This window comes from Brienomyrus brachyistius, chromosome 15, assembly GCF_023856365.1.
Source record: "Brienomyrus brachyistius isolate T26 chromosome 15, BBRACH_0.4, whole genome shotgun sequence".
Lineage (NCBI taxonomy): Eukaryota > Metazoa > Chordata > Actinopteri > Osteoglossiformes > Mormyridae > Brienomyrus > Brienomyrus brachyistius.
This window is the reverse complement of record NC_064547.1, coordinates 9,056,825-9,083,774: the sequence shown is the minus strand read 5'-3', so window position 1 is coordinate 9,083,774 and position 26,950 is coordinate 9,056,825. Positions and strand designations below refer to the sequence as shown.

Genomic DNA, 26,950 nt, shown 5'->3' with positions numbered 1-26,950 from the left:
CGGGCAATTTAGCAACTCCAATTAGCCTCAGCATGTTTTTGGACTGTGGGGGGAAACCGGAGTACCCGGAGGAAACCCCACGACGACATGGGGAGAACATGCAAACTCCACACACATGTAACTCAGGCGGAGACTCGAACCCGGGTCCCAGAGGTGTGAGGCAACAGTGCTAACCACTGCATCACCTATGCCGCCCTGAATGACATACACATAGGCTTAAATATGGAATATGTTGGGGTGATTAAGTTAATTATCACATTGTCACAAAATGCCTGCATCAGTGACTTATACTGAAAATTGCAGCATCGGTCTGTTACAATACATAATATGCTGTCAAATGCATTGTTTTTCTCACTGCTAGCATTACTGCCATTGTCGTTGTGTTGCGATGACTTCGGAATTTGTTTGCTGAAATGTTAAGATGCTAAACCTTTATAATGATACCTTTCTTTTATTGGCTAGCCTTACATATTTCTTGAAGTGAAGGCTCTTTCACTGTTTTTGAGGGCCTTGTTCTAAGCTGTTTCCAAGCTTGGCACCTTAATAGCCCCAGGTCAATATGAGAAGCACAGTTTTCCTGTCTTTATGGCCTTATAATCGTGTCCATTCATATTAATCCCTGCTGCTTTACCCTATTGATAGCCTGCTAACAAGATAAAAACAAATGAAGTCAGATCATGCCTTTGCCAAAATGGATGAGGCTGGTATATCAGGTGCTCAATAATCCTTGCAAATCAGCACTGAAGGTCAGAATGCAAAAGCATTGGATTTTTAAGTGTCTTATTAGATTTTAAGAACACGGTCTTTAACATTGTGAAATGTATGTGTCTCACAAGCCACTTGTTGTGTGGGCCAAGAGTGTGGCATTTTACTTAATGTATTTTTTTTTCTAAAACAGTGCCAATAATAGTAAGCTCAGATATTGTAAAATGATATAAATTTGCTTGTTTGTAACCCCTCAGATTGTTTAAAGTTTAATGCATTAAACCTGGTGCCGCAGGCAAAACTACACTAAATGTGAGCAATTTACAAGTCTTGTCACACCATACTATGGCAATTAGCCTTGGCTAATGTGTATGGACAGAGTATGTTCACCTTTTAGTTTTCTGTAGGTCATTAGTATTCCATCCATTCCCCTGCTCATAAGCAAGCCCCTACCGCCTACACTTCTATATTAATATCAATATTTTAAACAATGAAATACGAGACGGAACAATTACTTTTAATTGAATCCTGTTTCTAATAAGACTGATTTCATACTTGCGTGCGAATAGACTTTATAACTTTAACAGTTCACACAAACCGTTTTCTTCCTGTTTCTGCCCAGGTCCTCTACATAAACACAGGTGGCACAGAAGTGAACACAAGAAAGGAGTCATTACAGGTAAATGTCGTTCGTTTCTTAAATGCAGGGATAGGAAATATGCCCATCAGCGCAAACTGGACGCTAAGGCCGTGCCTCTCCTGCAAACTGCAGCGGTTCAGTGGGAGTCACAGCGAGACTCGTCTCCATTCCAGAGGCAGAAGGTTCAAACTGGGAGCAGGAACTGTCAGTGCCACAGTGCTAGGCTGCAGGGGACCGCCTTTACATATACACAAACGCACACTGGCAGCGGTAATCCGAAATGTCAAACCAACCAGTGACTCTTTCGGAAATGCAGCTGCACAAAGCGAAAGCGTTTGGGAAAAAAATAACACATGGAAAAGGGAACCTGTTCTTTCACATTATTATGACACCAGGACTCGCGAAAGACCTTCTGCTTAGCAGTTGAAACTGCGAGCCTAAGTATGTACCTTTCAGCACAGCGTATAATAATTACGCGATTCGATGAAATGCGGAATCCTGTTATAATTGGCATATTCCCCTCTAATTGCTTGAGAAACATGATAAATCCTTTATAAGTAAAAGGGTAAGAATAAAATTACTGGCTGCAAGATGTACATAAAGTTGTAAGCATAAGCACAGAGTCTCAGAGTCTGAGAGTCTGAACAAACAAACTGATTATTTTTTTTCTAATTATACCTAGGGGTATGTACAATTTTTACATTGTACATTTATTTCTGAGAGGTATAACTAATTGAACACACAGGAAACTTTATGTGGGAAAAGTGATTTAACTATTGTGACGGACGGTGAATGGAAAAAACAGACAGGTGGCTTGATTACCTGCTGCTTGTCAAATTAATTGGATAGTAGCTATATAAAAAAGACGAGAATGATCTGTCAGCTATGCAACTCACCTCAAATATAAAATCGTCATACAGGTTGTTCTTCAGGATCATGACTTAAATTTGATGCACCCAAATCTGCCAAAAAAAACCCACTTTTTTCAGTCTCACTACACTGGTGAGGGAAAAGTTTTTAGCAAAAAACACACCATTTTTTCATCTAATGCAGACTCCCAAAAGTAGTTCAATCTATATATCTAAACTTAGGATTTTGCTCAAGAATACTTCAAGAACGCTACGAGTTTTGAACACTCGCCTGTCAACGCTTTTCTTGCGAAAAAAAAAACCGAACAGTAAATAATAATACATTTCTTTATAAACTAAATAAATAAGGCACAACTGCGGCTAGATTTAATTTAAATAACAAGTACCTCCACCGCTGCAGCGAAACGACTAGAAGCTATCACATATTTCTTCTGCCGGTAGTATGAGTCGGCATCTTTTAAGGCAACATCAAGCCATTTGTCAATTTGAGGCAGAGAGCTGAGATTAGGTCCAGTTGGAGGGCTCACTATTTCAGAGCCTTGACACATTAATTGTGGAGCCAGGGACTCTGGTTTTGTGTGTCATGTCTCGGTCGTCACCGTATACTAGCATCATCTCCACTTCCAGGAACAGAAGAAATCTGGTCTGCAGGACAACTTCAGTTTAGTGCCCTAGCTGCACTTGTTTCCTGCCCGCTGATATTTCTTTTTTTCATCTTCCTTCTCTTTGGTGAGATTTCGCTGCCTCCTGGTGCTGATGATTCAGAACTGTCAGTCAAAACATTTCAGCGTTCATGACAATGAAGCACAGCATCTCTCTGCACCTGTCTTGGTCTCTGGGAAACAGAGGGATGTGAAATGGGTGTTCTTTGTTTTTTGAAACAGAAATACATGCAAGTGGATTCGGCACGACTGAGCCACAAAATGCACAATTACAGGATTGGAAGTGTCACTTTAAAATGGATGTTCTTTCAATCCTATAAAATGGCAGCTGTGTCTTTAAACAACTCAGCCCTGCATCCTAGGCTCTGTTAAACAACTATTTCAGAAAAACACCAAAGGAAAACTGTCCAGTAACATTGGTTTTTCCTCTATCAAACTGCAGCTCTTTGTGGAAGAATGATACAAGAACAGCAACTGATCTTTGTGGGGTGCTTGATGGTGGCAGTATTTGAAGTTGCTATTTCTTTGACCATTATTTGGCATTTCTGTGGGGAACCATGATGAAAAAGGAATACACACACACACATACATATAAATATATACTGTATATAAAATAAACAACATATGTCTCGGCACTTGCTGCCTCTGTTAAATCTAGGAGACTGAGCAAACTATGTAACTTTAACTTCATTTTTCACATATGAAGCACTGGTGTTAATGAGTGCCACGTTTTCAGCTGGGCTAAAATTATCACAAATTTCACAGGCTGCAATCTCAAGTATGCAAAATACTGCAGAGAGGAGCTGTACTCAGCTCGCTTCAGTTAAGAACCCCTGCTACATTCTGACACTTGACCTTAAACGTTACACTCAGGAACCAAAAACATCAAACAGACAAGTACAAGTGGATTTGTCCAGTATTTTATAAGTTTATATATATTCTTTGTTTTGGCTGCACACATACTGAATAATAGGTAATAAAATGCATATTTCATGGATGTACTGTAAGGCTATAATAATTACAGATATTTTGAATTTTGTTCTCGTTTATATACTTTAGTAGGAGAACATATTTACAGGTCATATTGACCACATCGTGTGTGATGTTGAAAATATACTTGATAGATGAGCCACAACACACAAATATCACAGAGAGCTACCTTTAAAAGATTTTTATGTCTTATTTACCATACACGACGAAAAACACTGTGCCTCTATGTATTCACGAGATAGCTACAGTACATAGGAGTTACTAGCTAGACGTACCTTCAGGGTGCTTTCTTTGAAAAGGCGAGATCTTACCGTCTGTGCCGGGCTGCTGAAACACAACACGCTGCCTTCGTGCACCAGCTGGGCCTGGTGTGCAGCGCTGTCGCTCATCAGTGAGCTGAAAGGGGCCAGACTGCAGCCTGATTCCTATGTCCCACCTACATTTATAAGTGGCTAATTTATCTCCGGTGATGAGATCCCTAGGAGTAAAACTAGACATTCTACTTTGAGAGGAAATGTGATATATGGCTGTTGACATGTGAAGTTAATTAAAGTCTTAATAGACATTAAAAAGACTCGATAGACACTAAAGACGATTTACTCGGCATACGTCGTCAGTGACGTGTTATCCTAGGAGGTGCGGATGCTTCTGTTATTATCTTTTAATACTGATGTGACCTCAGCAGTGCTAATTAGGCAGTCTGACTGCTCGACGATGGTAAAGGTTTGCAGCCTGTCGGTCCCTATAGTTTAAGAGGAAAGCCGAGTACAGTTGGCCACATTGACAAGCAGCTTGCTATTTTTATAGACGTCACATAACGCAGTATGACATGCTACCTCTGCAACAGCTTGGTGACAGATGTAACGTACTCCCTCTGTGGAGAGCAATGCTGCCATTTGTCTCTAGTGCAGGTATTTAACATTCAAACCACTCGAGATAAATTAATTTACTGCAAAATCAACGTTAAATTATACACACACGTCTTGCATCTGCAACAGTGGCAGCCTTGCAATCTTGCAGCTCTAGCCTCGCTTGCCAGCCGCCCTCATAAATTTATTACCCTTTGAGAGAGATTCTCTCAACTAATTGTATTAACCCCCATAGCATTTTGTTGTTATTTATTATGAAGTTAGTGGAACTGAAGTATAAACTGGAATAGGAAGGGGTCTTGGTCTCCTCTCTAAGACAGATGATTGGTGCTAAATGGAATAAATAGGCCCATATACATAGTTTGATTCCTGCCCTCTGGCTCTGTGTGTGTGGAGTTTACTTGATCTCTATGTGTTCCACAAGATTCCTCCAGTTTCCTCAAACAATGCAAAAACATGTGGTTAGATGGACTGGCATAGTCAGTGATGCTGTGTGAGATGGACCAGCATCCCACCCAGGGTCTTCATTGCATTGTGCCCTGTGCTTCCTGGGATAGGCTCCAGGATTACTGGATTTGAAAGATGGATGGATGGATGGATGGATCTATACATTAGGTCATATGCATCAAATGTTGCATTAGTGAGTCTATAAGGTCCATCTACCGCGTCCATGTCTCTTGTGTGGACATCATGGTGGTTCGGTGGGCGACATCACTGTCTCAGATCTTCAGTTTTAGAGGCTTGAATGTCTCTAAATTACCCATAGTCTGTGACTATATGTGTATGAATCCCATCCAGCACACCCCTTGCCTTTGTGCCCTATGCTTAAAGGATACAGAAAACATGCTGTATTTTTTACAAAATAAGAAATGTTTTAATGAATAAGGCACAAGTGCTGCGTTCTTTAAAGAATAAGGGATTTATTCTTAGAGAATACTCAGCCTTGAATCTTCTTATGCAGTTAGGAAAAAAGACATATTACATTCTACCTCATTAAAAAATACACAAGTAATTCAACTGAGGCTGATTCTGTTCAGCAATATTTTTCCATGTTTTGAGCTACCCAAAATAATGGTTTGGTAGGGTATGTAAGGAGTGTGTGTGAGCAACTTTAATATTTAATATCACGGCTGTGGATCAACGACCATGAGGTCCAAACAGAAGCCTTTCTAAGAACACAATTTCTCAAATGGACACTTCAATTAACCATAACTCAAAAAACACGTTAGGGGTTGTGGTCACATTGAAAACGTTATGCAGTCCAAATTCCAGGAGAACAGGACAGTCAACTACAAGCACTGTAATTTCACACCAATGATATCTCATGGGACACTGAAAAAAATTGTATCTATAAAAGATTTTGAATGAACTATATTGTTACATCCCGACAGAGAATAAGCGAGATTTTTATAGCTAATTTGAAAATAAAGTTATCATAGTTAAGTAATGCTGCTAAAATGTTAGTCTCATGTTTATCTCATGTCTGCCCTTTGTCAAAATATCCATATCCATCCATCCATCCATCCATCCATCCATCCAGCTTCTAACTGCTACTCCTGTACTATCCATGTAATTTAATTCTCTTACGTCATCGTTTCGATTAATCTCTGAGGAATCAGTGGTTTCCAAGTTCAAAGTTTAGCCACACCCTGCCATTATATTCATTTACTGTCATTTCCAGGAGCATGTTCTTCTAACCGTGACACCCTTCATACAATCATTCTATTACTGCTTCATCAGTAGTCAAAGGAACGCTGACGCTGTCAGTGCTCCTCTTTGCAGGATTTTTTACCATTTCCCGGGAGCCCCTGATGTCAGCGTAACACGTGACAACCAATTGTGCAGAGAGATGGATGTGGGAATGCGGTCCGAAGCGAGGCACACCGAGCAGATGGCCGAAGGAGACCAAAATGTAAAGACAGAAAAATGCACTTGTTGCGAGAGCTCGTCAGTGGCTCTCAGTGAGGTGAGAGTGACTCATGTAAGAGGTCGAGCTGTGTTTCCTGTAGGGGAGGCAGAGGGAAGAGATGATGCAGTGACCAGGCTCACATGATGTTTTACTGGTATTTAGCTTTTAGTTTTTGCGAAAACTTGCAGCAGACTGTAATATGACCTGAAGGTGACCGGTTCTTTTTTCTGTGATTGTAAATAAAAACGTAATAAAAAGGATGAAAGGGCGTACTTGTAGGAGGGCCCTTATTCAGCTGGGTCCCTGAAATTGGCAGCCTTAAGCTGACTGGACCTACATTCCATTCTTGTGCTACTGCAGGCCAATAACAAAACGCAGCACCTGACAGAAAGACAGCTGATTGGGCGCAACTCAACTGGACACACCTCCAGATCTTCACTGTGATAGAGTGTCCTGGCCATGACTCGCCTAACCAAATCTAAATGTATCCAGCAAAGGAACTGTTTCAATATTTGAAGTGAGGGTAAGACTTTACTTGAGGGGGCACAAATAACTTACTTACTCATTTACTACTCAAGAACAAAACATGAACTAATACAGCTCCTACATGAAATACACGAACCGTCAAGATTCATTACTGATGAGCAAACATGGGATCAGCACGTGACTAACACTTAGTCACTCGTTAATTAATACATTTTGTTAATTCATGCATAATTTGTGTCCCCTCAACTGAAGTATTACTGCTTCCTGAAGTATTCAGTATAACTGAATTTGCAAAATGTATGTGAAATCAATATATCTGAAACATTATTTAATAAAATGAAAATTATGGATATGTACTGTTCACAGCATGTCTACTATCACTTAAAAGAAGATAAAAACAAATATTAGATCCATTCATAATTCTCTCCGCCATTGCTAGCCATTGGAAGAAAAAAGGATTTATATTCAGTGCACATCAGATTTTATATTTACTGTTTACATACAGTATTCAAGTTAAATACTTTGCTGAAACGTACAGTAACAGCGCTCCGACGTACTAGCTGCTGTCTGAAAAAGAGCTATCCAGGTTGCAGTGCGACATGTTGACAAGTCCTGCATATTTTATTCACCAATTTCACTTCTGACTCCGACATGCCCAGTGTTTTTGGTTCCATTGCGGAGCTCACAGGATTGCAGTGCTGCTTCGAAATAAGTGAAATTTAACGACTTCCATCTTAAGCCATTAAACCTCATCCCTGTGCTCTGTATGCATTGCGCTCCGTCTGCCAAGAGCATATATCTCGCGCACTGCCATTACTGTAATGTTTTTACACTTGTACAAATATGTTCACTCTAAGAGGCTGTATATTTGAAGTTACAGTATGACATATTTACCATATCAGAACAGTGTTTTCAGAGACTGTTTTACATCATACCAGGTCTAGAATGTTCTTTTTACATCAGGTATTTATGTTTCATCACTCTCATGCGATATTAATGAGATTTTTATGACAAGTCTTGAGAACAAGTTGAATAAGAACAGGAACTTCTATCGAGGTGGACTATAAAAACATGGAGTATAAAATGAGAGAGGTATGGGGAAAGTATTTTTCCAGCGAATGCAGATGAATTAAATAATTTGGCCGTGCTAAGATGGTTCTCAACATGGACCTATAAATCAAAATGGAATCACATGGGGGAATGGAAGGGGTATATTTTGGTGCCAACCAGTGGAGGAGGTTACCTGGACGTTCCCTAACAGGTTACTACAGCGGTTTATGTTTACAGAGACTTCACACCCTCTTCAAGCAGTTAATGGAGAAAAGGCTGTGCAAAGTGTGAAAAAGAGTCCTTGTTTCAAGTAACACCTAGATTGCAGAATACACAGAAACTACGTATAAAATGTTAAAAACAGATTGAATTAGAAAAGACACATTTTTGTAGCCTCACACTTAAACGGGAATATTTGTATGATGTTTTACTAAAAAATATATTATTGATTTTTAAAGATCCATTATGATTCTGAAGACAACAAACACTTAAAAAGACTGTTCACTTGCATTTTGGCTCTGCTTAAGTACTGATCTATTTGCTCAGTCACTGCTGCGATGCTCATTTGGATACATATCAATAGTTAATTTGAAATAAACAGGCCGCTGTTTCTCTATAAATGAGTTGGATTCTTAGGCAGATTTGAATGCCTGAACTTTAAAATTTATGTGAACTTTGTTCATAATGCTAAACTTGAACCTTACTTTGAGAACATGTTTTAAGAAAACCCTAACTGTAAACCTCACACTCTGATAGGGCTAAATCGGATTTAATATGTCAGGTATTTCATAGGGGGATCAATCACCTGGTATCTGGTTCATGGGCTAATCGACTTTCGTGGAGTGATATGTCTGATTAGAAAATGTAACACAAGATCCCTGATCCTTGCACGATGCATTTTCCCATGACGGCTGTTTTACAGGCCAGCTGCGGTGGGGCTTAAAATGCTGTCTCTGTTCTGCATGCGTGGAGTTCGCATGTTATCCCCATGTTTCCTAATTCAGCCCAAAGTCATGCAGTTTGGCTAATTGGTGTCTCTAAATTCCCTGCAGAGCATGACTAAGTGTGTGTGTGTGTGTGTGTGTGTGTGTGTGTGTGTGCGCTGCGATGATACTCCTGTATTGGGTGTAACTCAGCTTTGTGGCCAAAATCAGGGTTTCCCAACCCAGTTCCGGCAGACCCCCCCCCAGACAGTCCATGTTTTTACTCCCTCCCAGCTCCCGGTAGAATTTAAGGTACCCCAATTTAAATTGACTTCATATTCTTTCAATTATATTTAGTCCAGACTACCTTAAAGTTAATCGGCTAAGCAAAAAAAAAATAAAAAACCCTTTTTCATGACACAGCCCCTTGGTAACTAGGCAATCTGATGCCTCTGATCGGAACCATTCATTTATTGCCAAGTACTTTTATATATGAGGAATTTACTTTGCAAGGACAATTAACATAATAAATTATAAACATACATAGAATAATGTACGGAGTGCAGATCATGTGCACAAAGCAATGCAATGTGGCAGCATGTTCATCAAATGGTCTGGGGGGATTATACTGGTATCAAACAGTTTATGCAATGCCCTTTCGAAGAACAATAACCATCTGCAGTCAGTGTGTGCTCTTAAAATATAAATGGAATAAAACTTGTTTCTGTAGCTGATATGGAACAATGCTGAACGATTTGTCATACAAGTGAATCGCAATTAAAGACTTAGTAACATGCCAGATAAACTGGAAATAAATAAGGGCATGCTGACAGATGGACATGAAAGATAGATAGATAACAGATGGATATTCACAAATCTAAACAAAGATATTTGACCACACATAATACGTCAGTAAATTTTAGGTAGAAAGGTTTTACCTTTCGAAGATGATAGTAACCGCATTTGTAATGGATAGCCAAATGTTGATATGTTTGTGTGTGCAACATTCATATGCATTTGCAGATTGAGGGACACCCACTGAGGTTTGAAATAGTTGTGAGGGTTCCGTGTAGGGAGGTGTTCACTTGTCTGTATATTCTATGCTCTTGACTGGATGATGGTATGTCATAACTGCTGTGAGTCACACTGCCATGCATATTTGAAAGGTCACCATGTGCCAGGCCTTATTTCTGCTCTGATATTGTGAAATTCCTCTTTTGGTTGTCCTTGAGATTCCAGAGGCTTTTACTGAGCCAGGGTGGATGATCCCGGCCCTGAAACACGAGGGTATGCAGTCTGCAAAATCACAGGTTCACACATTACTTTACAGGAAAAGTCTTTCACCAGACAAATTAAAAAGCATCTATTAAAGAGACCGTTATACTCCGACATTTAGCAGGTCCTTTGCTAGCTATGGCACTTCCTGTCTTAGGAGAATAGTAGGCGACCGATTCTGTTGTTCTCTAAATCAAATCAAATACCTCTAACCTTAAGTAGTCACTGTGACCAGTATAGTCCTGTGGAAACCTCATGTTTAATGGGTCTTTTATAGGAGAATATTCTTTGATCTCTGACTGTGGCTAATGAAAAGTTTCATGAATCAGACAAGTTAAAACTCATCTATCTTCCAACTACTTATCCAGAGCAGGGTTACAGGGGACCCTGGGGCCTACATCGCATAGCAAGAAAACTTGGAAGGATTGCCAGTCCATTACATACGCACCACATGTCATTTAGCATGTCTTCAGACTGTAGGAAAACAAACCTGGACACCACAGGGTGAATATAGAGTAGAGATGGGATTCGAACCCATAACCCGGGATGTGCCACTGAGGCAGCATGCTGTCCTTGAAATAATAAAATGTAACACTGAGGCAGAGGAGAAAATACATTCAGCAACTCCACTGTTCATACCAAAGCGGAAGTTAAAACAGGTATAATTGCCAGGTTCAGTGATGCACAGACACAGTTTGCACAGCACCTCTGGCCAGCAGCTAATGTAATTATTATGGTCTTGGATTACATTAAGAGCAGTCACACTAGTGATTCATCATCCTATCACGGCTGAGTCTTGCATTATCTAGCTTTGAAAGATGCCCGGTTGAACATTATCTGCGTCAAGCTTCAAGTGTAGCTGAATCTGGTCTCCGTACCGCTCCGATTATAACAGCCTACTTTAATTTTGAAATGAAATATACATTGTCATAGATAAAAATGTGGAAAAAGATATATACATATATTTTCCGTTTCTAAATGTTGATTGGATTAGTATATTAACGCATGTAAGCCACACACACACACATGGGTATAGACACACACCTACACACAAGCAAGCACATTTTCTGTTTTAAACGTCAGATCTGACGCGCTCCAGCCTTCACGGTCCTTTCTTCACGACATTACGCTTCTCAGCTGCCGGCACAGGGCGATTAATTCTCAGCTGCAGCTGATTAACCACAACGCTACACTTACTTTTACCACGGGAAGGGACTGCGTCTTTCCCCGAGATCGGCAGAACGCATAAAGAGAAATAAATAAAAAACAAACTCGATCGTGACTGAACATTTTGACGGCACCAAACGGGTCGAGACAGAAAATCTCTGCTTTTTACTACTTTGCTTTCCATGACCAGTAACGGAGGCTCCCTTGAATGGGGAATTCAGCCTGCTGATGGGGATGAAGATGCCTGGCAAAATTACACGAGGAGACCGGAGGAAAAAAAGCAACTTCTTTGAGTGGTTAATGTGCATAGACACCGAAAGCTTCAGCATTTCCGAACAAGGTAGGTGTTTTTTGTTGGCAGTGCTTTTACTGGATATTACATTCAGGATTTTCATCATGTTGAAATTATGGCAGGCGTATAGGCTTCATATCGGCTGGATATAAAGCGATCGCACCGGGTAGAAATAAAGCATTATACTTCAGCAAAGTTTTAAACTGGTGAGTTGTTTTTCTGACCATTTTAAACAGTATCATAAAGTATAACTATACTGTAAGAAGAGTTTGTGCTTGTGCGTGTTTGTAAGTCTCTTCTAATCCCTTATGTTCCTGAACCTTGACTCTCATGTTGAAACAATTTGCATTATAAATTAAATTAAATGCGCACGTTGAATAGGCACTATGGAAACAATAACACAATTACACAAATTGCCTTTTTAAAACAAGCCAGCGTTTGATACTGTTTATGCTGCGAGATCTTGTAACATTGCGCCTGGTTTGAGAGTGAATTTCTCCCAAAAGGCTGCTTTTCATACGTGTGTGTGGATGGCATTCAAAGGCAGAATTGTGATGGTTGAGCAGAAAATAAAATCCTAAAATGAACACTTGAGAATTGCGTGTAGAACTGGCTATCCCCTCTCAGACCTGAGCACTTAATCCCAATTGACAGGTAGCTCAGTCAGACTGTACACCACAACAGGGCTTTTGCCGAAGTGACAGTCACCATACACACCCCCAGCAGCAAATGACACCTCACACGGATCAAATGCAAACACGAATAACTGGAGACAAGTTATTATTAAAGTATACTGTGTCCTCTGTTATTAAACAATCGTTTACCAATCTCCAATGCATTTACACTGTTATTCTGCAAATCTTACTATATATTGCAGGACCCACATACAGCAGTCATAAGCATGTAATGTCCATTGAAATTCACAGAATAATCGATCGTGTTTTTATAATGTGCCGTAATATTTTATTAACTAGCTGTTAGTAGATTGTTCTGTCACGTGGTGCGTTATTACAAATCTATTACAGAAGTATGTTAAACAGATGCATATTAAAGCAAGGTTTAAGTGGGTGTCTTAAATTTAACCTCAAGATGAAATGTATGTATTTATGGCCTGTAGGTGGCAGTGCAGATTAGCTATTAATTTGTACGACTCGGTATCTTTCATTTATTTACTAGACACACATTTAATTGCCGGACCATTTGAAAATAGTATTTTTTTTTCTGTCTGATGTTTTTGATTTTTCTCTGTTTCGTCGAACCAGGAAAATGTTAATAAAATATACACATGTTTTCATCCATGCTACCAATTGAGTTTGTATAACAAAGAGTGAACTATGACCTTGTAATGTACCTGTCATCTTGAGAAAAAGACTTGTTTTCTGGATAAATCAGAGAGTGAGGTTAACGTCATGTACATTAAATGGTGATTCCAGTCTTTTCTTTAAAAAGTTTAGAGTTATGACGCTATCCTACAATAACAGCGATGTGAAGATGAACTCTGTTAACTGAGTGTTTTGTATCTTGTAAGATTCGTGTACCAATAGATAATACCATAATCTGAATATAAATGGTTACTCTACGTAGTTCGCTTGCCTAGAAATTGGCTTAATATAGGCCAGTGCAAGCCACAGAAATAACAGATATCTTGGGTTACTTTTACAGTAGTGGAAACGTGTCACAGCTATGCTAATCATAATTTTTTTTGTCTATCTATGTATATATTACATACAAATATGCCCACAATATGATAAAATGTTATTTTGACATGGGAACTCAATTTTATTAAAACAAAACACTAAAAATTCCAAAAGTTTTGTATTTTGCTTGCTTATGGTTATGCTTAGGCCTGGGTAGGGTTTAAGGTTGTCCTTGGTGGGATTAGGTTTTTTTTTTGTAGAAATGAATCTGCAGTCCCCACAAAGACATGATGTGTGTGTGTGTGTGTGTGTGTGTGTGTGTGTGTGGCAGGGGGGGCTCGGTTGCATTTAAAACCAAATCCCAGCCTCTTAAACAAAGGGCAGCCACTGTGATAGAACTGCCAATAGGTTAAGACTCATTATGGAGGTTGCAAAGACTGCTACAGTCTCCCATTACCTGAGCTGCTCCCATGCAGAGGGAGGCCCAGTGCAGTGCATGCAGCTCTGCAGGCTCTAGAGAGATGCCAAACACAAGGCTTGTTTTACTTATTCCTGTCTCCAGCATCTTCTGTGCATCACTTCAGGAAATGTCTAACTCGCAATGCTGCTCTAACCACATAACCAGTTACACAAAGGCTGTAAGCGTTGCTACTATACAGACAATACTAATACCATAGCCACCACGCACAGGCTCACAGAAGTGTTTGTAACCAAATTAGCCTGAATACAAAATTTGAGATTCACGATATATTCCATATTCTAGATATTGAACTGGTTATTTGTTTCCTGAAGAGCATCCGTGCTCCTAATGCATTATGAAATTATGCGTAAAGATCAAGGTAACATGAACAGGTATCATCTTCTTAGGTGTCTGGGTCACAGACTCTTGTATGAAGCATAGCATTCACTGTCTGTGGGATCATATCTCCATGCTTGCGGCTTGCAGTCTGGGCGATTCCGTGCCCTTATTGGCTGTGAGTGTGTGCCCTTTAGTGGCATGTCTCTCTGTTTCATGCCCCATGCTTCCTGCAACAGACCTTAGACTTAACCTGCATTGGGTAAACAGATACAGAAAATGAATGGAAGTAATGGACACTGGATAGAGGATGGTTGTGGAGAACCTGTGGTCAGGATAATCTGCCGCTTACCGTTCAGTCATGGGCGTCGCCGCCATTAAATCTGAGGGGGATGTTTCCCCCTCACATTTCATAATTATTCTTTTTGACCCCCCACATTTAACATAAAATATTAGTTTTATGCCAGTGTGTCTCCCCCCCCACATTCAAAATGCTTCTGACGCCCCTGCATTCAGTCTCCTGCAAATGTTTAGGTTTTTCTAGGGTGACCACCTAATCCGTGTCAGGGGGGGCACTATGAGTTAGGACAGGGTTTGTAAATTTGTCAATTTGAAAGACCCGAATTTCACTTGAGCACTGATTTCCTGCTGTGTGCTGATTGGTCAGTCTCCTACAACCATGCATGTGTCACTAATGTTAATGTGAAACAGCTGGATGAATCTTTCAATCAAGGAAACAAACCAGTAAAAGCGCAAGAAGAATTGAACTGATTAACGTAGCACAGGGGCGTTTTCAGTTTTAAAGTAATTTTTAAAAGCTGAAATAGCTCAGACTGTCTCCACTGACTGGAATTTGGTGGTTATCTTAGGTTTGTCTAGTATTTCTGGTTGAATGAACGTAATAAATTTCAATAACAAACGCATAATTATATAAGTAATTTTTATAAGTAGAAAGTAAAATCAGGTTACGATACGAATTGGCTGTTTGAAATATATATATGCAAAAGTCCATCCATCCATTTTCCAAACTGCTTATCCTATTGGGTCACGTGGGATACGGAGCCTATCCCAGAAGCAATGGGCACGAGGCAGGGAATAACCCAGGATGGGGGGCCAGCCCATCACAGGGCACACTCACACACCATTCGCTCACACATACACACCTATGGGCAATTTAGCAACTCCAATTAGCCTCAGCATGTTTTTGGACTGTGGGGGGAAACCGGAGTACCCGGAGGAAACCCCACGATGACATGGGGAGAACATGCAAACTCCACACACATGTGACCCAGGCGGAATTTGAACCCAGGTCCCAGAGGTGTGAGGCAACAGTGTTAACCACTGCACCACCATGCCGCCCCAGTATGCAAAAGTCAACCACGCAAAACTTCACTGTGCACTGTGAAGTAATTTTAAGATTCTTGTGTGGCTGAGGTTATGTCAAACATGTCTAGACACCGCCATAATTAATTTCTTCGCAATACTGATGTAGTGTGCGATTCATACATGTGAATAGATTTTGAAATTCTTATGATAAATTTCAGAGGAAAGAATGCAGGATAAATGTTACGTTTTGCAGTCTGTTGTGCTTGGTATTAAATGCTTACTATTTGTGAATATGTTGATAATTATCAGCCTTTGCAGAAATTGCACCACTTTTGTTCCAAATTCAGGTAATGGAACATCAGTCATTACAGTTTTAAATCCTTTTCTTAACCAAATGTAGTTATGATGTGAATAATATACCTCAGAAATGTCATTTCTTTAGGCAAATGAGAAGTGCAATAGCTCAGCACACACATCATTTAACTGAGCTATAGTTTTTAGTCTGTAATTTCGAAAGATAAATTGTTATTTTGGTAAACTGTAAGCTGTTATTTTAGGGCAACTGACATTATGCGAGGTAAGTCAAACATCACAGTTGTGTAATTGTCAGTTACTGCAAATAATGACCAGCTGGTTGTTTGTTTATTTTTTCAAACGAATTGCAGGTTTTTAAATTGGTCCCTTGGATATTGGTAATTTGTTCATTTTGTTTGTAGGCTGCTCTTAAAAGTGGCCCCTTGGTTACTGGTCATTTGTTGTGTTTGTCTCCTGTTGATGCTCACTGTGCTCCAACATCAGTTGAATGATCTTTCTAAACGCTGGAATTACATCACATGTTCTCTAAGGACAGACGATTTATAACACACTTGCTTTAATTGGATGCAGATTTTAAACGGATGAAGAGGAATGTTTAAACTATATGATCTTTTAACCTTTCAGTCCCCATTCTGGTGTCATTTGTGTTTGATTACATGAATGAATCTAGTTGGAATGAGTCCAGGGAGAATATATGCATGCAAAGTTTTGCTTTTGAGCATCGCTGATTATTTCCTAAACAGGTCAAACATGCACTCGGCAAGAACCTATGATATTCCCATTCTTTGTACCCTATGAATATTTCAATAGTTTTAGTTATTAAAAAGTGTCATAGCTTTGCCATTTGGATTTTTCAGTTCCAGTCGTAAATACACTTTTAAAGGTATTTGATATCGCTCTCCTGTCTGGCTGATTTCAAGCTGGGCTTGACCAACAGCATAAAGGATATGGTACCATTTCACTGGCTTGTGGGAGAGGTGGGTGTCTCAGCTGGTGAGAGTCTAACTGTAGGCCTGCAGGAGATGTGCCAGTAGCTGTAGACCTAGCAGAGAGCTGGTAGGATGAAAGTAAATCCACTCATCCAGGTGAAAAAAACCGAGGATGTTGGTGGTAAAACAGACTTGAAACTAAAAAAAAAAACATTGAGATTCAGGGGAAAATTGAGGGGAAAAGTGAGGATGTGCTTTAACCTGACTCCAGTAGGAATAACAGTTATTTTTTGCTGTTAAAATTATACCAACTCGACCATTTTCCCAAGAGAAAAAACAGCTTATATGTACACAACTTAGATCATTTGTAATATTTTTTCTAACAGCTATTCATACATAATACTTATTGGATTTGTTGAGAAAATAAAGTGGAATATTTTATGAAGTTCTACATTTTTTGCAGCAAAATTAAAAGGAACAATGCAATAAAGTATTAAAAGCAAAGCTCAAGGGTACTTTTAAGGCAGTTGATTTATTTAATTACTCATAAAATCACAGGTAGTTCATTCATATGAATTTACGGTTATTACTGCCAACATTTGCACATTAATAGCAAATTATGAAGCACAACCTGACAAACTGTGAGCAAATGTGAAGAACGTACTGAATTAGAATGGAGCCTGCATGCAGATTTGCAGATTTCTTTACTGACATAGTCATTATGGTGAATGAATTTACAGTAATCACTAATCAGTGTGTCATGTTTACATGTTTCAGTTTTCGTTTTTAAGTCTTCTAGCAAATGAAATGTCGTCGACGTTTTCACTGATGGTCCTCTTGAATAAAAGTGTGTTGATCTTCTCAAGCCCCTTTAATACAGCGAACCGTGAGACAGTGTGAAAGTTCTGTCATTTTTATTTTTTTATTGTTTTCTCGCAGATGAAAGACTGCATTGTCAGCTGCATTTAAAATTGTGAAGTTCAGCTGCCCTGGAAGAGTCACCAAAATGTGTCTCCAGAGGTGCTTTAACAAGGTCTGAGGCCCCTGGGGGCAGCATGGTGGTGCAGTTCTTAGCACTGTTGCCTCACCTCTGGGACCTGGGTTCAGGTCTGCAGTCTGGCTCTGTGCTTGTGGAGTTTGCATGTTCTCCCCATGTCGTCGTGGGGTTTCCTCCGGGTACTCCGGTTTCCCCCCACAGTCCAAAAATATGCTGAGGTTAATTGGAGTTGGCACAGTGTGCCCTGTGATGGGTTGGCATTTCATCCTGAGTTGTTCTTTGCCTTGTGCCCATAGCCTTCATGATAGGCTTGAGACCCCCCGCAGCCCTGAATAGGATAAGCGGTTTCAGAAAATGGATGGATGGATGGATGGATTGTCAGAGGGCTCCCTACAATTTATTTTATCCAATATTAATAATGCACCAAGTGTGGGGTCCCTGACAATAAGATATTAATGTTAGGTCCACTTTAAATTGCATTTTGGTCCAGACACAAAAATATAGCACAAATGACATCCTGGGTGGGTGGGTGGGGGTTGTGGATTATTATAAGATTTTCTTGCGCAAATACTCGACTGATTTTGAAAAACGCCAGCCTGAGATTGGTGGTATGGTTCTCCAAAGAGGATTTTGGTAATGCGTACTTTGTGACAGGCACAAGTACACTTACAGTTACTCCCAGGACCACCAACACACCAGTCACAAAAGTAACACACCCCTTCCCAGTTCTCCACAGACGCTCGGCACACTGTATGGGTTAGTGCGAGCTTAAGCTCTGTGCACCATTGTGTTTATGATCAATGAGTGTTCACATTTTCGATAGTTAAAACCTCAGTATACAACATGAGGAACAATGATTTTTTTTTATTATTTTTGCTAATCTCAGGCTTTAGTTCCCTTATTTATTATAATGAAAACGCAAATGAACCCTGTAATCTCAATATTGAAAATGTGTGCTAATAAGCTTGCATTCAGAGATTAGGTTTATCTGTTGCATTGAGAAACAGGCTCATTGTGGGAACAGTAATTCTAATTGTTTATTTTCTAGTTCTGCTCTAAAGTTTATAGTTAGCACTCAAATTAATCTTTGCTCCCCAATGCAGTCAACGCACCCCTTTATCCAGAACTGTTTTGGTTTCATCCTCTCTGCTCTTTTGAGGCACACTTGCGTAAGCCGATGTTTGACACCAGATTCAATGGGTCCTCCCAAGGCACTTTATGAGGCAGGAGGCATTTAACATTTATTGAGCTTAACTGTGCTACAAATAAAAAAGAAAATCAGTGTTTGCCTTGTTTTGGAAAGTCGTTTCTGCCTAGTTTCTTAGCTTAAGGCAGAGATAGATGGAACTGTGAGTCGATAGCATCTCCCATTCTTGGGACACTTTTGAAAGGAGGCTGCAGTCCTGAGTTTGTCTGTGATATGACTGAAAAATTAACAGTTCCAAAATGTTTAACTGATGGGTGTGATGTTCAGTTGACTGGGCAAAGACGTGGTACAGGGCATAGGTAGATTAGCCACTATATATAGCTACTTGCAGATGAGTACTTGGCACAGAAATGCTCCCCTGTGAAACAAACAATGTACTGTTTGTCTATGAATCCTATCGACTGGTTAATGTGCTTCTTAGGAGAAATGTGTTTGAACACTTTGTGTCATGAATTGGGCATCTCTGAAATTCTAATAGGAGCTTCTACACAGTCAAAATTATGTTGACACATGTTCAATATACTGTAGTATGCAAAAATGAATGGGTTTGTGTGTATTGTATGTAGAGGGTTGAGATTTGCAGCACCACTCTAAGTAACTGCTTATTTTGCAGAATGTCGGAATCATCTAAAGAGTTCCGAAATGGGCTGTTGGGATTTCTGAACGGCCAGGTTCTTTTAGCGTGACTTTGAATTCAGAGTGCTAGGCCACATTGTCCTCCTGCACGTAGCAATCGGACTCTCAGACATACCCAAATGGCATGAAAATAGCAAGCTCTTCAGAAAATTCCCATTAACAGACATCCAAGTGCGCTTTACCGACATATTGGTATGCTGTGTCCACAGTCATGCTCATGTTCTTGATGGTATCATCTGAAGTGCTCTCTGTTCAACACTGCCCCATGGTTTACTTGTCCTTACAAAAATTACCCTGGACCAGAGCCAAGGGCCTGGTCAAAAGCCTGCATGCATACTTGACCCAGGAACACTGTTAGAATGTGCTGACAGGCGTTCTTTGGCAATAAGACCCATTGAGGATTGGATTATAGAAGTAATAATGTAGTGACCCACAGGTAGTCCCCTCCAGCTAAGACGACAGTGCAGCCTAGATGCGGCAAGCAGCTGTTTGCTATTCCAGAAGTGACAGTGAATTAACCAGCCAGCCAGCGAATACAAATCAACTTTACCATGTCATTAAAACAATGGGATTGAATTTGAAGTTTTGGGATTGTCAAGATTAGTGCGTGCGATACTGCGGAATGTGGTGGAGCCCGATTGTCAAGTGTCTAACGTTTTTTGTGCTATTTTACATTTAATCTGTGGCAAGTGTGAAATGGGTGAGGGCACAGAGAAGCTGCAATGTGTCCTGTTTCAGCCCTGCGTTCCACCTACGGCTCTTGTCGAGGTCCTAATGCATCAAGACTTGGCTATTTGGGTCATTCCTAGTTCCAGTGACAGAAAATCAAATAAGTTATTCATTTGCATTCATGGCTATCACCGCTAACATTTGCACCTTAATAGGATGTTATAAAATGCGGGTAAGCACTGACCACTCAGACTGGCAGTTTTTCACAACGCAGAACCAGCAACAAGAAAACCCTGGAATATTACGCTTTTCATAGTTGGTTTTGACTTATTATTATACGTCATAGTTTTCGCTTATCTAATATGATTAGCAATTTCATTTCATTTACACAGTTGGGTATTGTAATGGAGAAATCCGTGTTAAGTTGCCTTCCCTGGGGGGGGGAGGGGGGGTGATTCCAGATGCAGCAACCTTCAGGTTAAATGTGCGTTATCTCTAACAGATATGGCAGTTGGACCACATAATTTTCACTTTTATAATGAATTTATTGTCAGGTGCCCTCGAGGCACTCTTTGGCCTCACCTATGTAAGTCTGGGAGGTTTCAGTGCGAAATGAGCCCGACGTAGCGATAGGCTTGCCACAGTCATGACCCGCCAACAATATGTGAGGAGAATAAGAATAGCGAAAGTGCTAAAATATGCTGTATGTGGTGCATAACAGGCTTTTTTTGAAGCTTGAACGTGGGGGCTGAAGGATTACGCAATGGTTCATTTTCTTACTAGGTAACGTGAAGCCAGTGCAGGACCTGCCCAGCAGGGGTCAGTGTACTCTAGGGTCGTCTGCCTTCAGCTCCTTCCGGCTGTATTGCAAATTGGTTATACCCATGCGGCCTTCTGTTCTGCAGGGTATTTCTTTCTTTGTTTGCATGCGGAGCTGAAGAATGAACGCACTGTACTGTTCCTGGAGCCAGTCTTTCATATGGAGGCCTTCCTCATGTGGTTCTCTGCCAGGGAGCACGGAGAGCATGCCAGACGGCACTGCCAGCAGCCTCGGGGCCACAGTGACTCACCAAGACAGTGCAGGCTTCTCTTATCTCTGGGCCTTCTGGAAAGCTAACATCTGCTAGAATGTTCTAGTGCCGAGCGACCCCGAAAACACTAATAATGCAGCCGTTTGTGGTCCGACATGATTGACGGGAACGGGCAACCAGACATCGTCAGCGAATTCGTCACGGCGCTTTCCTTATTGAACATGAGAGACCCTACAAGCTGATTAATGTGTGCAGTCTTTGGGTATAAATTGGCTATAATGTCTATAATTTCACATTCTCACATTCAGGAAGCATATTCATCATGTCCAAGAGTAAAAGAAAAAAGAAAACATAAAAAAAACGCAGCAGAGAGCCAGGTTTTTGCTTTAATTTACATATGATAGTACATTTTGGCATATTGTATTATTGTTATATTGGCACCTAGTACCACTGAAGCCGGATCACTGTGGCTGTATTTAGTCTATGGGAGATAATAAGCTTATGATTTTCCTGAAACCACATCCATTGGTGAATGTATATAGGAATTAACATTTTTATATGGAGTTCTTGGCAGGTCAACTGAATTTTCAACTGGCTGAGGTACAGCTGCTAGATATAGAATCAAAAGATGGCGAAAGTTGTGAAGGAAATGACAGGTGAAATGAACATCTGTACTGAAGAGCCTCACTCATCCTGCACAGCTGGATACTGGCGACTCGTATGTGGCTGTCCAGATGCTGCCCGCAAAGGCGGTCTTAAAAGACTTTCCGTGTGAAGAAAATGGTCGTTGACCTTGTTCTGTCTCCAAGGACAAGCGAGTCAAGAGCAGTGTAATGAGCCCTTGAGAGGGCATTTTCAGACTAGATAAGAAATAACAGAAATAAAATGGCCGCCATTGATTGAAGAATAAAATTGGGATTATCTGCGCAAATGGCAATACATTTAAGCAGAGGGTATTACCAATCCCAGGGTTATAAATCAAATGGCCATCTGCTGACAGGATCAGTAAGGAGAAGTTCATGTGAGGAGTCCATGTATCACGTATGAGCGGTGAGGATCTAGAGGCTGATATCAGCCCCTTCTCTGATGCGTTGCCAATGTCATGCTGATCCCCTGCGGCTGTACGAACGTCTGTGCGTCTTAGCGACAAATCTTAGCTAAAGGCACATCAAAAGATACCTCACAGCATTGTCATGGGCGGCTGGAGCTGGGTATAGAAAAAGAGGATGGACTCGTATTCCTTTTCAGTCTGGATTCAAATCTTGCACTAATGGGTTAATCTCCTTTCAAACATGAGTGACATGTTGTGTGGATGATGTGTAACATTAAGTATAGCGAATGTTTCTATAATTTTCAAATTTGCAGTTGAAAACATAGACTGGTAGTGTTTTCAGTGTTTTCTAAACAGCACTGTAGTACTGAAAGCTGTCTAAAATCCATAGTGCAATCCTACATGATCGTAAAATAGTTTCCCAAAACCCTCTTCAATTAATATGATCCATTTGTCGTTAAATTAATGTTCTGCCTGACCCAGGGCGCATATCCCAAAATCAATTTCTCTGATAGGATGACAGAGTAGCTTAGTGGGAAATTAAATTTTTATAAAAAAAAAAAAAAAAAGTGACTGAAATCAAAAAACGAAAAATGCAAAAATTTTCTTTGGTTACTTAAAGTTAGGGTAGGGGTTAAGGTTGTCATTGTTGGGATTAGAAATGAATGGAAAGTCCCCACAAAGATACAGTATAAATTCCACGCGTGTGTGTGTGTGTGTGTGGTGGTCATTGTCCTTCCTGTATTGTGAGTTTTTTCCAGTTGCCTCCTGCTGTCCAAAAACATGCGATTAGGTGAACTGAGGTAATTACTCAATTTGTTCAGAGGTTTTGTGTCTGTGCCCAGTGACAGACGGGTATCCTGTTCACTGTGCTTCTCAACCTACTGTTTATCAAAGAGTTAAAATACCGCAGGCAAAGCCTTCACTTTGCCCTCCCAGCAGGGACATTTGCTAATTACATGCTCTATATTTAAGGGAAAAAAAGTGTTAAAATAGTCCAGATGATGATCAGTTGGGTAAACTAAAGTCACAATAGCAAGTTTAATTTTGCCTGTACTTATTTTAGACAAATTAGAGTGCTTGTTACTTTCAAAATACACACTACTTTAAGTGGCATCATATGAATTTATTATAAGGCACAGAGTTGGACTTCATAATATTTATAATACCAATGTTTGAAAGAGATTTTGCATTTTAAATATTACATTTTAAAAGTTCAGAAATATTTTAAGATGCCTATTTATTATTATTATTATTATTATTATTGTTATATAGGGGCAGCATGGTGGTGCAGTGGTTAGCACTGTTGCCTCACACCTCTGGGACCCGGGTTCGAGTCTCCGCCTGGGTCACATGTGTGCGGAGTTTGCATGTTTTCCCCATGTCATCGTGGGGTTTCCTCCGGGTACTCCAGTTTCCCCCCACAGTCCAAAAACATGCTGAGGCTAATTGGAGTTGCTAAATTGCCCATAAGTGTGCATGTGTGAGTGAATGGTGTGTGAGTGTGCCCTGCGATGGGCTGGTCCCCCATCCTGGGTTGTTCCCTACCTCGTGCCCATTGCTTCCGGGATAGGCTCTGGACCCCCCGCAACCCAGTAGGATAAGTGGTTTGGAAAATGGATGGATGGATGATTATTATTATTGGTAGTAGTAGTATTACAGTTTGTATTAGTATTGGTGTCAGTCACTGATTTGCTGCTTCTTCATCACTGCTAATCACTTCCTTTGAAGCACCATGTAATTTGCGATGTGATTCCTATTGGTACAGATTGTAACAGCTGGAATCTGATGCAGAAAATTGGAAATTCAAGAATTAACAAGTTGAAATGCACCTGGTCAAGGTTAACGGACGATTTAGAATTCACAGTTATACTGTGATGTGAAGACAGAAGCTGTAAAATACACACAGCACATTCTTAGTTCGCTTTTGGAATACCTTAATCCAGTGGCGTGTTCAGATATTAAAATCTTTGAATCTTCTTTTTAAAAGCAGCGAGGAAAAAATAAATAGAAATGATGAAAAGGGCCCCGAGACATTAAGTGTTAGTTGTGCAGCAGTATGACTGATAAAATGCTCAGAGGATTGTCTGAGAGATGGGAAAGGCAGGGCATAACAGCGCTGTGGTGAAAGTGCTTTACTGTATATCATTCCATCGTACCTCTCGTGCTGGTAATTTTATGAAAAATGTTAAGCATTTTAAAATGTCAAGAGAAGCATGCAATACGTGTACAGTGAAGTAATAGTAAAGCTACAAATACTGATAACCTGCTGTATAAAATGTGTCTCACTGTTAAGAATCATTTTCTTGGGGACCCTCAAAGTTAGCAGTCACATCCAGTGCCTGAGTAAAAAAAAAAAAAAAAGAGAGAGCGAGAAAGAAAACCATAGGACAGGCCATAAAAAGGCCACCTGACTCAGTCAGCTAAGTTGATGCTGTTCTGATTGAAAGGGGATTGTGAGGCATTACTGCTTGAACTCACAAATATATAAACCCTTCAGCGGCTCCATTTGGAAATGTCACTCCGGTCACCTGGGAATAGCTTAGAGTCTGATGGAAGACGGGAGGTTTTAATAACATCTAACGGTGTGTTTCAGTGGGGACCGGGCACACGGGCTCTCTCTCCCGGACAGGAGCTCTGCGTGACTATGGCAATGGGCCTGTAGCAGGAGCTGGGCCCGAACTGACAGGCCTCTGAATATAACGGTAGGGTAACCATCACACAGTGCAGATTTATACCTCCCAAAGGAGACCCAGCAGCCTGGAGGTGGTCGAGGATGTAACTGCTCAGGAAAACTGAAAATCTCACGGAGCTCGGTTCTCAAAAAGGCAGCTGTGACTTGAAGGATCACGCTGTGGGCCCTAGGATTTGTCCAGCAGTGAGGGGGCACATGTTTGGAGGCTTCCCCCAACGATGTTGAAATATAGACATGCCCCGGCCGCTTGACTCCCTTGTGCGGCTTCTGCGGGAGGTGTTCAAGATGCATCATGGGAATCAACGGCTGGATTTAACCTCGAGTGGCTGGGGGACACATTGCGGACGTTATGAAGCATTTTTTTTTAGCAATGGTGGCCCTCGTCGCTACTGCTAATGTTCCACGCTGGTTGGCAGTTGAGGAAAATGGATTTCAATGCGCCTCTCTGTTGGGACAGGTGTGGGAAAAAAAAAAAATCACAATTTGTGATGGATTTTTGCACTGACATCCAGAAGCTGCTGTCTATAGTACTGAGTTTTGTTCTGCATCATTTTCCCCCTTTGGCAGTAATTGACATCATACTTCTTTGGCGGTGGCCTATTTTAGCCAAAGCATTAATGCGTAAACTAATGTTATTAATATGATGAAGAACCAGAGTACCTCCTCTGGTAATTAGTACAGAACCCTAGCAGTTCAACCCTGGGGCACGAGAGGCTGATAAGGAATTTAGGGACCCAGGAGAGTTTTACTAATAAGCAAAGACGAGGGTACAGGAGTAGATGTGGTTTAACCTTTCGCCAGGAAGCTGATGTGCCACGTATGTGTGAAGCGATGTGAACAGGAACACAGGAAGTGACCTACGGATTGGATTAGCAGCCTCCGATCCATAAAGGTTGTGACGGTGTAGTCACCCATATAAATAATAAGATGATTATCCAAACAGTTTCCTCTTGTCATATGTCATAGCTTATTCTCTTGTGGGTTTTGTGCTCTTATATTGTGTGTTATAACAGGATTCTCTGCTGTCATCGTACAGAACCCAATGGGAAAAATTATATATAAACATTCATAGTTCTTCCCCTTATGTGTCTTCTGGTGCAGTCCTGTTTAAAATTGTGGACTGGATATCACAATCTTTGTATAATCTGTATTTATTTTGACACTATAGAAACATGGACAGAGTGCTCTAAAATGTTTGTCTGTATAATTAGCTATGAATTTTGTCATTCTTGATCAATGGTGCTATTTATATATGGCACCGGTAATCCCTGCTCCTTCAATAGCGTTTGATATTTACTCTGTGCCTTTGGGCCGGAGAAAAATATTTCATCATAGCTTCTAGTGACTAAGCACTTCCCTGTTACAAAGGACGTGATGGTCTGTGTAGGTGATTAGGTACATGAAATTAAACTATGCTTTCTTGCTCTCATGCACGGTTCCTCTATAGTGTTCTGGATAATATTAATGGGCCCCTGTAATCACTGAAGGGTGATTGTCCTAAAACTGAGAGGGGGAGTAAGTGTCCCAGGATAACAGGGGTGATGCTTCACTTAATGTGAACATTAAAAAAGGCTTAGAGGTTGAGCTTGTTCATAGTGTAATGGCTGCAGAATTGCATTTTGGGATTTTGATTGGCAGAAACCTTTAACCTTGGAAGAACATGTCATAAGACTGATAATGAAGTGTGACCTGATATTGACGTAAACATTAAGGCATGATGATTATACTGCTGAATTTTGAAATTAAATACAAACAAATGTATCCATGACCCTACGCTCAGCACACCAACATGCATTATGCAATTTAAATCAGTCATTTGAAATC

General features: G+C 40.5%; 1 protein-coding gene across 2 annotated transcripts in view; it reads left to right on the top strand.

Moving 5' to 3' along the window:
• The first annotated feature begins 11,447 nt into the window (after nucleotides 1-11,447).
• The window catches only part of nlgn1 (neuroligin 1), a 170,342-nt gene continuing 154,839 nt past the window's right edge, over nucleotides 11,448-26,950 (top strand). The window contains exon 1 of one of the 2 annotated variants that reach the window (XM_048975915.1): nucleotides 11,448-11,885. The gene's annotated coding sequence lies outside the window, so the exon portion shown is untranslated. Of the gene's footprint in view, nucleotides 11,886-12,013; nucleotides 12,044-26,950 lie in introns of those variants that run through there. The other variant, XM_048975916.1, reaches the window with a different exon arrangement.